General features: G+C 35.9%; 1 long non-coding RNA gene across 1 annotated transcript; it reads right to left on the reverse strand.

Annotated features, from left to right (window-relative positions):
- Nucleotides 1–9,122: 9,122 nt before the first annotated feature.
- On the reverse strand, nt 9,123–10,430 carry LOC149262956 (uncharacterized). The gene is made up of 3 exons (XR_016249600.1): nt 10,274–10,430; nt 10,025–10,172; nt 9,123–9,762 (listed from the first exon to the last, which is right to left on the reverse strand). It is a non-coding gene; the product is annotated as an uncharacterized LOC149262956 (long non-coding RNA).
- Between the last annotated feature and the right edge of the window lie 2,497 nt (nt 10,431–12,927).

Consider the following 12,927-nt stretch of genomic DNA (forward strand, 5'->3'; position numbering starts at 1 on the left):
CGAGATTCCAAGCTTCCATCAACAACGTCACATTCCAAGTTCCTCAAACCTCCATTTTACATGCCTACTATAACAACATCCAAGGGGTTTTCTCTAAAAAGATGAAAACAATTCAAATATAATTTTCCTATATGCTATTTACCATTTTTTAGTGACAAGCACAATCTATTGAACCTTGCAGGAGAATGGTGGGCCGCTAATGTTGCAAATATTGAAAACGTTGTCATGGCCTCTGAGGAGGCCGTCCACTTTCTGATGCTTACCTCATCAATGGTTATCCTAGACCAACATATAACTCATCAATGGTCATCCTGGACCAACATATAACTGTTCAGCTCAAGATATTGTGCTTGGATACTCTTCTCCATGGAGTGAGATTTATTAAGATAGATCCATCATTACCCTAGAGTTATCATTCAGAATGACGTATAATATCTACGCTCTGTTTTCGTTTGCAGATGTGTGGACAATGCAAGTGGTTCAAGGAAAAACATACTTGATGTGGGTGATCAACGCTACTCTCAATATCGAGCACTTCTTCAGCTTTGCCAAGCATAAAATCAGCAATGTAAACATAAATTGGAAAGGAATATCTTTTCCTAGAAAACAATTTTGTAACTAATCGTAAAGAGCCCAGGCACTCCATGTTTTCAAATTCTTGTAGAACAATTTTACCAGTATGTTATATACTAACAATGCAAAAATAACCAACCTGTTATCTGATAACTATGTAGTTGTCATTTAGTACCTTGTCCACTACAAAGCATATAAAAGTGCTTGCTCATCATTTAGTACCTTGTCCACTACAAAGCATATAAAAGTGCTTGCTCATCATTTAGTACCTTGTCCACTACAAAGCATATAAAAGTGCTTGCTCAACATAGAAATTCCCATTATGTGTTTCTATGTATTATACCCCAAATGTTTAATATCCACATTCTGCATTATGGAATAAAACTAAGATTAAGCATATAAACTCATATCATGTGCAATCATGAAACTATCGGTATCTCTGAAGGCTAGTTCCTAACTACAGATGCATACATTTAAAAAGCAATCAAAGGCGAATAATTATTGACCAAGGGAATTTTAAGACTTCGTAAGAGAATTGTATACAATTCAATGATCTGAAAATCAAAATTCACATTCGCTCCAATATCTAGAAGATCTTCTAAATATTGGAGGGATGTGAACATTTAAGTTTCAGATCATTGAACTGTATAAAATTTGGATAGCTGAGCAGTAAACTCAAATCAAATGCGCAAAATGAAAATTATTTATTTATAACTTAGACTTAAAAATTTAGAAACAATTTCATATTTCACATGCTTTAATAATAAGAACTATGGCTATTCCCATACAAATGTGAACAAAGATGGTTTTCCACTGAAGAAAGTGTTGCAGCATTTTGCTTGCTTCTGCTTCTTTCAGTTGGTATTAGGGAAAAAATAAAGTTCACATGAATGTTTGGTAACAGTGGTAACAGTGGAGATCAATTAATTAGACAATATGGATTTCAAAGCATCCTACCATCTCAAAAACTAGTTTCTTTTGTCAAATTATGGAGCAATCATTAGAATCTAGTGTCCATGAGTTCTTGCAGTGCGCAGGAGTTAAAAACACATGCATCCTTATGCCATTATATTATTGCATTGAATATCTTTGTGGGAGCAAAAGCCCAAAGTTGAAGTGTTGATATAAACAAAGATGCATTGGAAATTTTACATGTTTTAAGTTGTATATAGTGAAAATCCACCTTTGTTTATATTTTACATGCCCATGCTTTATCTGAATGTGCAACATTGATTTTTCAGTCTACTCGAGCCCAATTAGTTGTCCATGGAACTAACAAATCCAATTATAAATACACAAGTAACTCCTATGATCTTTGGTTTGAACAATGAGGGTATCTTAACAAAGAAGACAAGTTAACCTTATGATAGGACCCTCACTTAAACACAGGAAGGAATAGTAGCAACTTGGGGTAACTTCTCACATAGATCTATGGCAATTTTTGTAAATCTATTAACTACTGAGAACATATGCTTCATAATCCATTTTTTCACATTTTAATCATTTCATTGAATTAGAACTTGCCACAACTCTTTTGTTGAGGCCTAGAAAGAAAGGGATACCTAGAAATTTAAATATCTACCTAAATTGAATCTACAATTAATAACATAATGATAGCCCCTGGGAATAGATATGACATCCTCCTCAGAGCGTATCATGGGCCATATAAGGACTATTGTATAGGAATAAGCCCTTATCTATCTGCCAATCTAACAGTCAATACCGGAAAACGTTTTGCCATCTTAAGCTACTAGAGAAATTCTTCCTCTTCTGCTCCAATTATCAAACCCAGATTCCCCAAAATAAATGAGTCGGTTGCTGTCTTCAGAGGCATGAGCCTCATTATAAGCTTGAATTCCCAAGCATATCCAGCAAATGTTCCACAGAAGGTGGACATAAATCTATTTTTGCAATAGAAATGAACTTGGAATCTTGCAAAAGAGGACATACATGCAATGCCCCTAACAACACAAGACTCCAAACTTCCATCAACAACATCACATTCCAAGTTCCACAAACCTCCGTTTTACAGGCCTACTATAACAAAATCCAAGGGGGTTTATCTAAAAAGATGAAAACAATTCGCATATAATTTTCCCAGATGCTATTTACCATTTTTTAGTGATAAGCACAACCTATTGAACCTTACAGGAGAATGGTAGGGTGCTAATGTTGCAAATCTTGAAAATGTTGTGATGGCCTCTGGAGGAGGCCCTCCACTATCTAATGCTTACCTCATCAATCGTCATCCTGGACCAATCTATATTTTTTCAGCTCAAGGTACTGTGCTTAGATACTCTTCTCTATGGAGTGAGATTTATTAAGATAGATCCATCATTACCCTAGAGCTATCATTCAGAATGATCGTAATATCTATGTTATTTTTTCGTTTGCAGATGTGTGGATAATGCAAGTGGTTAAATGAAAACCATACTTGATGTGGGTGATCAACGCTGCTCTCAAATTGAGCACTTCTTCAGCGTTGCCAAGCATAAAATCGCAGTTCTTCAGGATCATACAGGATTTGGTTTGTTCACCTCTTATGATCATAAAGGCTTTAGTTTGTTGACAGAGGGAATTTTTGCCAGGATGGGTTCCTATTCGCAAGCACATCCGGCCAGAACAGAGTTGACTGGTTATTTATTTATGACTGCCAGCTATCAACCCTGGCAAGTCGTATTTTGATTCCACGCCTGTTTCAAATAAACACACCCTCTAATTACTTTTTTTGAATTCATAACTTTTTGTGCACTTTTATGGAGCTTCCCAATATATCCAAGCTCAGAGTTAACCAAAGTGTACAATGCACTTCAAAACATAATTCTTACTGTCCTTTCACATTGATAAATATGTTGCAGCCCCCTATTACAAAAATGCTTAAATCAACTAGATTTCTGTCCATCATTGTCGGATTTGATAAAACAATGATCCTCTTCTAGAATCAAACATGCACATAAACATATTGGAGGTGTGCAAACAAAATTTTATGATTAATGAACAACCATTTCCGCTCATCAATAGGGTTGATTTAGCGCAGAATGAAAGGATTTTTCATTAAATTAATGATGCAGAAATTTTTTAGTTGTTGATACCTTCAACTCTTGTAAAATTATGCAAAAAATCTCTCTAGAGCATGTATTTATGAGGCTGCAATTTATTGGAGACAAAAACATTTTCAATTGATTCTTGCAGGGATTTTCAGCCTCATAAGAGACAGAAGCATGGCCTAAATCATCAATGTATTTTCTCTTTCAAATATTATCCTTATCCTCATCTTTCATGTGCATCTCTGCATGAAGGTAGTGATGGGAGGCTGCAACTATGTTGCATAATTTTGGAGCTACCTAATCCCTTGTTGCTTGATGGCACAACGAATAATAGTTCAAGTCTTGATGATGCTTACAAATGCCCTATCCAACACTGTATAGAACAATGCCCCCGGGAATACATATGACATCCTCCTCAGAGCATATCGTGGGCCATACAAGGACTATTATATAGGAACAAGCCCTTATCTGTCTTCCAATCTAACAGTCAATACCGGAAATAGTTTTTCCATCTTAAGCTACCAGAGTTTTTCCATCTTAAGCTACCAGAGAAATTTTTCCTCTTCTGCTCCAATTATCAAACCTAGATTCCCCAAAATAAATGAGTCGGCTACTATCTTCAGAGGCATGAGCCTCATTAGAAGCTTGAATTCCCAAGCATATCTAGCAAATGTTCCACAGAAGGTGGACAGAAATCTATTTTTTGCGATATAAATGAACCTGGAAGCTTGCAAAAGAGGACAGACATGCAATGCCCCTAACAACACAAGATTGCAAGCTTCCATCAACAATGTCACATTCCAAGTTCCTCAAACCTCCATTTTACAAGCCTACTATAACAACATCCAGTGGGTTTTCTCTAAAAAGATGAAAACAATTCGAATATAATTTTCCTAGAATAATAATAAGAACTATGGATATTCCCAATACAAACGTGAACAAAGATGGTTTTCTGCCGAAGAAAGTGTTGCAGCATTTTGCTTGCTTCTGCTTCTTTCAGTTGATATTAGGGAAAAAACAAAGTTCGCATGAATGTTTGGTAATAGTGGAGAACAATTAATTAGACCATACGAATTTCAAAGCATCCTACCATCTCAAAAACTAGTTTCTTTTGTCACATTAGGGAGCAATCATTAGAATCCAGTGTCCATGTGTTCTTGCAGTGCGCAGGAGTTAAAAACACCTGCATCCTTATGTCATTGAATATCTTTGTGGGAGCAAATCCCAAATTTGAAGTGTTGACATAAACAAAGATGCATTGGAAATGCTACATGTTTTAAGCTGTATATAGTGAAAATCCACCTTTGTTTATATTTTACATGCCCATGCTTTATCTGAATGTGCAGCATTGATATTTCAGTCAACTCGAGCACAATTAATTGTCCATGGAACTGACAAAGCCAATTATAAATACACAAGTAACTCCTATGATCCTTGGTTTGAACAATGAGGGTAACATAACAAAGAAGACAAGTTAACCTTACCATAGGACCCTCACTTAAACACGGGAAGGAATAGTGGCAGCTTGGGGTCACTTCTCACAGAGATTTAGGGCAATTTTTACAAATCTATTAATAGTCGCTCTGCATTTTCTGTATCTGAAAGTTTGAAAAAACTAATGCCAAAGTTAAGGCGACTGAAGTACTAAGGTACATTTAAAATTATATACTCTAGATTTGCAGAAATTTTTTAGTTTTTGATACCTTCAACTATTGTAAAATTATGCAAAAAATCTAGCTGGAGCATGTATTTATGAGGCTGCAATTTATTGGAGACAAAAACATTTTCAATTGGTGCTTGCAAGGATTTTCAGCCTCATAAGAGACAGAAGCAAGACCTAAATCATGGATATATTTGATCTTTCAAATATTATCCTTATCCTCATCTTTCATGTGCATTTCTGCATGAAGGAAGTGATGGGAGGCTGCAACTATGTTGCATAATTTTGGAGCTACCTAATCCCTTGTTGCTTGATGTCATAACGAATAATAGTTCAAGTCTTGATGATGCTTACAAATGCCCTATCCAACAATGGATAGAACAATGCCCCCAGGAGTACATATGACATCCTCCTCAGAGCATATCGTGGGCCATACAAGGACTATTATATAGGAATAAGCCCTTATATGTCTGTCAATCTAATAGTCAATACCGGAAAGAGTTTTTCCATCTTAAGCTACTAGACAAATTCTTCCTCTTCTGCTCCAATTATCAAACCCAGATTCCCAAAATAAATGAGTCGGTTGCTGTCTTCAGAGGCATGAGCCCCATTAGAAGCTTGAATTCCCAAGCATATCCAGCAAATGTTCCACAGAAGGTGGACATAAATCTATTTTTTGTGATAGAACTGAAGCTGGAACCTTGCAAAAGAGGACAGACATGCAATGCCCTTAACAACACAAGATTCCAAGCTTCCATCAACAACGTCACATTCCAAGTTCCTCAAACCTCAATTTTACAGGCCTACTGTAACAACATCCAGGGGGTTTTCTCTAAAAAGATGAAAACAATTCAAATATAACTTTCCTAGAATAATAATATCATCCAGGGGGTTTTCTCTAAAAAGATGAAAACAATTCAAATATAACTTTCCTAGAATAATAATAAGAACTATGGCTATTCCCATACAAACGTGAACAAAGATGGTTTTCTGCCGAAGAAAGCGTTGCAGCATTTTGCTTGCTTCTTCTTCTTTCAGTTGGTATTAGGGAAAAAACAAATTTCACATGAACGTTTGGTAACGGTGGAGAACAATTAATTAGACCATATGGATTTCAAAGCATCCTACGATCTCAAAAACTAGTTTCTTCTGTCACATTATGGAGCAATCATTAGAATCCAGTGTCCATGAGTTCTTGCAGTGTGTAGGAGTTAAAAACACCTACATCCTTATGCCATTATATTTATGGCATTGAATATCTTTGTGGGAGAAAAGCTCAAATTTGAAGTGTTGACATAAACAAATACGCACTGGAAATGTTAAATTTTAATCATTCTCTGATAGAAGTGCATGGCAAGGCTTTTCCACAGTATTTGACGAGGCTCAGGAGCAACCATTACAGTCCATCTATCTGCGAATTGTGAATGCACAACCTAAGATGCTTAAAAGCTTCCAAGCTTCCATCAACAACGTCACATTCCAAGTTCCTCAAACCTCCATTTTACAGGCCTACTATAACAACATCAGGGGGTTTTCTCTAAAAAGATGAAAACAATTCAAATATAATTTTCCTAGATGTTATTTACCATTTTTTAGTGAGAAGCATAATCTATCGAACCTTGCAGGAGAATGGTGGAGCGCTAATGTTGCAAATCTTGAAAATGATGTCATGGCCTCTAGAGGAGGCCCTCCACTTTCTGATGCTTACCTCATTAATGGTCATCCTGGACCTACCTATAACTGTTCAGCTCAAGGTATTGTGCTTGGATACTCTTCTCCATGGAGTGAGATTTATTAAGATAGATCCATCGTTACCCTCGAATTATCATTCAGAATTACAGTATAATATCTACGCTTTGTTTTCATTTGCAGATGTGTCGACAATGCAAGTGTTTAAACTTTAAAGGAAAAACATACTTGATGTGGGTGATCAACGCTGCTCTCAAATTGAGCACTTCTTCAGCGTTGCCAAGCATAAAATCGCAGTTCTTCTGGATCATACATGCTTTAGTTTGTTCACCTCTTCTGATCATAAATGCTTTAGTTTGTTGATACAGGGCATGTTTGCCAGGATGGGTTCCTATTCGCAAGCACATCAGGGCAGAACAGAGTTGATTGGTTATTTAGTTATGATTGCCAGCTATCAACCCTGGCAAGTCTTATTTTGATTCCATGGCTGTTTCAAATAAACACACCCTTTAATTACTTTGTTTGAATTCGTAACTTTTTGTGCACTTTTGTGGAGCTTCCCAAATATATCCAAGCTCCCAGTTAACCAAAGTGTAAAGTGCACTTCCAGAACATAATTCTTACTATCCTTTCACATTGATAAATATGTTGCAACCTCCTATTACAAAAACGCTTAAATCAACCAGATTTCTGTCCATCATTGCCGGATTTGATAAAACAATGATCCTCTTCTAGAATCAAACATGCACTTCCAAAACATATTTATTACTGTCCTTTCACATTGATAAATATGTTGCAGCCTCCTATTACAAAAACGATTAAATCAACCAGATTTCTGTCCATCATTACTGGATTTGATAAAACAATGATCATCTTCTAGAATCAAACATGCACATATATATATTGGAGGTGTACAAAATTTTATGATTAATAAACAACCATTTCCGCTCATCAGTAGTGTTGATTTAGCGCAGAATGAAAGGATTTTTCAACAAGAAGGAATAGTGGCAGCTTGGGGTCACTTCTCACAGAGATTTAGGGCAATTTTTGCAAATCTATTAAGAGTTGCTCTACATTTTCTGTATCTGAAAGTTTGAAAAACCTAATGCCAAAGCTAAGGCGACTGAAATACTAAGATACATTTAAAATTATATACTCTATATTTGCAGAAATTTTTTAGTTGTTGATACCTTCAACTCTTGTTAAATTATGCAAAAAATCTAGCTAGAGTATCTATTAATGAGGCTGCAATTTATTGGAGACAAAAACATTTTCAATTGGTGCTTGCAGGGATTTTCAGCCTCATACGAGACAGAAGCAAGGCCTAAATCATGGATATATTTTCTCTTTCACATATTATCCTTATCCTCATCTTTCATGTGCATTTCTGCATGAAGGCAGCGATGGGAGGCTGCAACTATGTTGCATAATTTTGGAGCTACCTATTCCCTTGTTGCCTGATGGCATGACGAATAATAGTTCAAGTCTTGATGATGCTTACAAATTCCCTATCCAACAATGGATAGAACAATGCCCTCGGGAATACATATGACATCCTCCTTAGAGCATATCGTGGGCCATGCAAGGACTATTATATAGGAATAAGCCCTTATCTGTCTGTCAATCTAACAGTCAATATCGGAAAGAGTTTTGCCATCTTAAGCTACCAGAGAAATTATTCCTCTTCTGCTCCAATTATCAAACCCAGATTACCCAAAATAAATGAGTCGGTTGCTGTCTTCAGAGGCATGAGCCTCATTAGAAGCTTGAATTCCTAAGCATTTCCAGCAAATGTTCCACAGAAGGTGGACAGAAATCTATTTTTTCTGATAGAACTGAACCTGGAAGCTTGCAAAAGAGGAAAAACATACGATGCCCTAAAAACACAAGATTCCACGCTTCCATCAACAACGTCGCTTTCCAAGTTCCTCAAACCTCAATTTTACAGGCCTACTATAACAACATCCAGGGGGTTTTCTCTAAAAAGATGAAAACAATTCAAATATAATTTTCCTAGAATAATAATAAGAACCATACAAACGTGAACAAAGATGGTTTTCTGCCGAAGAAAGGGTTGCAAAATTTTGCGTTCTTCTGCTTCTTTCAGATGGTATTAGGGAAAAAACAAAGTTTGCATGAATGTTTGGTAACAATGGAGAACAATTAATTAGACCATATGGATTTCAAAGCATCCTACCATCTCAAAAACTAGTTTCTTTTGTCACATTATGGAGCAATCATTAGAATCCAGTGTGCATGAGTTCTTGTAGTGTGTAGGAGTTAAAAACACCTGCATCCTTATGCCATTATATTTATGGCATTCAATATCTTTGTGGGAGGAAAGCCCAAATTTGAAGTGTCGACATAAACAAAGATGCATTGGAAATGTTACGTGTTAATCATCCTCTGATAGAAGGGCATGGAAAGGCCTTTCCACGTATTTGACGAGGCTCAGGAGCAACCATTACAGTCCATCTATCTGCGAACTGAATGCACAACCTAAGATGCAGCTACTGCAACAGGCTTGTTGTTGAAAATTATAAAGGCTGCTGCAAACTGATTTTCTATCAGTGTAATCTTTTGTTTTGTTTCCAGCTTGGCTGATATATCCTTAATCTTCTCATTGTAGAAATCTATAGAGTCAACTTTCGGTCCCAAAAGCCTCAAAGTTCCTGTCGTGTGCAATGGCAGCATCCCCTCTGGATTCTTCACTGTCTTAGACTTTTCAAATATGACTTCAGGACAAGCTAGACTCTTTCTGTAGACTTATAGTTCCTTCCATGCTTTGTGAGCCTGTTCATGAACATTAAAACAAAACCCTAGCATTCTATCATTCTGAGTGTTTAATTCAACAATGAACACAGAAAACTTCCATTTAAACCACTAATAAGGCAACGCAACAGGAAAAAATAAATAAATAAAATAAATAATAAATAAATAAATTATGCTTGCCCTCCCGGCTTCGCCCGGCCGTGAGAGTGTGCGCGATGGCGACGGCACCGCGGCTTGACATTACGACCTCGTGATTTGGGGTGTAGATTGAGAGATTAAGGACCTGGTTCGGGTGTAGACTGAGTGATTAAGCGCTTGCTTCGACTATCCAGATGCGGTGATCGTCGCCCCATTTGCAGCGCAGCCGAAACTCACAGACTGCGTCTTTACCTATGCATTGGAATCGAATTGCATTCGAATCGAATACCAGTCTTTTTTCAAAGGAAAAACACCAGTATGAATTTATATTAAGAAAATATAAAGATCTGCAATACATAACAAAACAAATTTTTGGAGGAATAACAGTCTTTACCTATCCATTGGAATGGAATACCAGTCTGAAACGAATTCATAACTAAATTTCCCTTCCCCTAATGGAACGGTTGAGCTTTCTTTAATGATCTGACATATAATTTTATGGCTCACAATGATTACAGTTGTACAAGGGGAAGAGCTGATTTCAAAGAGAACGCTTTCCCCGGTAATTATATTTTATCTAATATTTCAGGTCACTCATACTAATTTTATAGCGGAGTTTGTTTATTTTTAAATTTCAAATATAAAAGGAAATGGGTCTGTTTTGAGTAAATATTGTGTAAAATGTAATATTATACTATTATGTTTTACCCAATATAATCTAATAAAATGTGGATGGAGGTAGGAGAAATATTAGATAAAATGTAATAGTTACATTTTCCTAATATTTCCCCACCTCCAATCATTTTTATAGGCTACATGGATTCAATGTCATCATTTTCTACAACTAATTATGTATCTAAATATAACATCAAACTAAAATGAATCTAGACTAGCATAATTTCCCTCTTAAATAGGTTATATTCCACATGAATACCAAGTCAATACCATGGACTCTTAAAACAATGGGCCAATATCATGGATCATTTTTTTATTATTTATTTTTTATAGACTTATTTTTATTTTTTTACGTTGTTATTTTTATTTTATTTTCACAAAGTTAAAATGTTTACATTACATTATGTTACATTAGGCTACATATCTCTACTATGTTTTATTTTTATTTAAATTTTATTTTGACCATAGGTTACACATTTCTAGCATATTATAAGCATTAAATTTCAGCTCAATGAAGAAATTACATATATCCCTCACACTAAAAATTAATTTCTTTTAGTTACTTTATCTTATTATATAAAGTCTAAGATAAAATAAAAGTGAAAATTAAATTATTTTACTTATAACCAACATTAATATTTAAAAATAATATTATTAATTTTTTTAAAGTAACTTTACACACAATATCTCTGACATATACATATATTAATCCACAAATATGTATATTTTGACAACATCTCCCTCTCGACAGAAATATAAATTTAATATATCCCCTGCAATATCCAGATAAAATGATACGGGTGAAATATTTATAAGCCATGAGAGAAACATGTTTACGGTCTCACATGGTAGCAAGGCCTCTAGCATTGCATATTGAATTTGTTTCACAAATAACCCAACTTGGGAAAAATCTCAAAAGGTAATCCTGAGCTTTATCCCTATCGATTATCGTTTCCTGTAGCAACAGTAAAATAGAATTTCGATTATCGTTTCCTGTAGCAACAGTAAAATAGAATTTCTAGTGTGTAGTGATCCCAACCCTCTCATATTTAATGACATGAGATCGGAATGTAGCTAGATAGTTTTCTCTAAGGACCCACCAATCAGAAGTGTTTGTAGCTTCATAGTTGTCATGGGAGATGCCCGGATCAATAGGCGGAAAAAGTGTTGCTTCGATGGATTCATAAAATCGAGTGTTAAGCTCAAACCCAGTTCCTCTATAAGAGGAAATATTTTTATACTTGGTACCCTTCTTTTTCTTTGTTGATCCTGATTTAGGTAACTCCGACTCATTTTCCTGGAAGAAGGTATTTTTTACTGTCTGCGACTCAAGGCTCATTGATTCATCACTATTTAGGTTTTACACATTTGTGTCTATAGAGATAGGGGAATTATCCCCTATTTTATCTTTATATTTATATCTGGGAGGAGATGAGGTTGAAGGCCTCAAATCTGGATACTAAATTGAATCCTTTCTTTCTTTATATTTATATCTGGGAGGAGATGAGGTTGAAGGCCTCAAATGGCCGGATAGCTAGGAATTGCATCCTTTCTTTTGGAAATTGGTTGGTCGAATCAACTTGAAAGGAGGAATCGACAGCGTTTTGGAACTGCTGTTTGTATATTTCTCCAGAGTACTACATTAAACTCTGAAGCTTAGCTCTCACAACAGAGAACCTTGGATGGAACGGATGTTGCTGACGACATCCATTTTTTTAGGTCTTTGATTCGATCTTTGGTCGGTTTTTTCCTGTATAAAGCTTGGATAGCACTGCTTATTGTTTCTGGCAGCTGCTATACATTCTAGTTCTCAAGAATAAGCGGGTCAATAGAGGGCACCTGAGGGACATGTTCCTATTATAGAATTCTGGCACCTGAATGAGATCTATACCCTTATCATGTTGTGTTCCCCATTGAATCTGAGTTGGAAATCTACTATTAGATGTCTAGTATTAGGGCATCCTAACCATCTAAAATGGATACCCCAGTAATCCACTTGTTGTCTAATATAGAGTGGGGACCCCAATAGATGTCAAAGGCAGCCGATAGACCTCCTTTATAATATGATTCAAGCTACATGTTTGTCCAGAAGGCCAGAACACCCTTCGTCAACATAATAGAATTTACCAATTTTGTTTCCATTCCCTGTAATGAGATTCTTGGTCCAAAGTTCCATAGGAAGGTCGGGCAGTTTCACCTATATGAACTTGCGTTGGGGGGGGACTTATTTTTATGGGATTAAAATTGACCATCCATTTATGTACCATAAAATACGGCTTCCTTCCTTTTACGTATGGAATAGCATCAATTATTTATGCATCTTCCACTGTCATGAACTGGAAACTAAACCAACCATTGAGGAGCACACTAACT

Source organism: Pinus tabuliformis, chromosome 6 (genome assembly GCF_031772625.1).
Source record: "Pinus tabuliformis cultivar Carrire ecotype Pingquan chromosome 6, CPIR1, whole genome shotgun sequence".
Classification (NCBI taxonomy): domain Eukaryota; kingdom Viridiplantae; phylum Streptophyta; class Pinopsida; order Pinales; family Pinaceae; genus Pinus; species Pinus tabuliformis.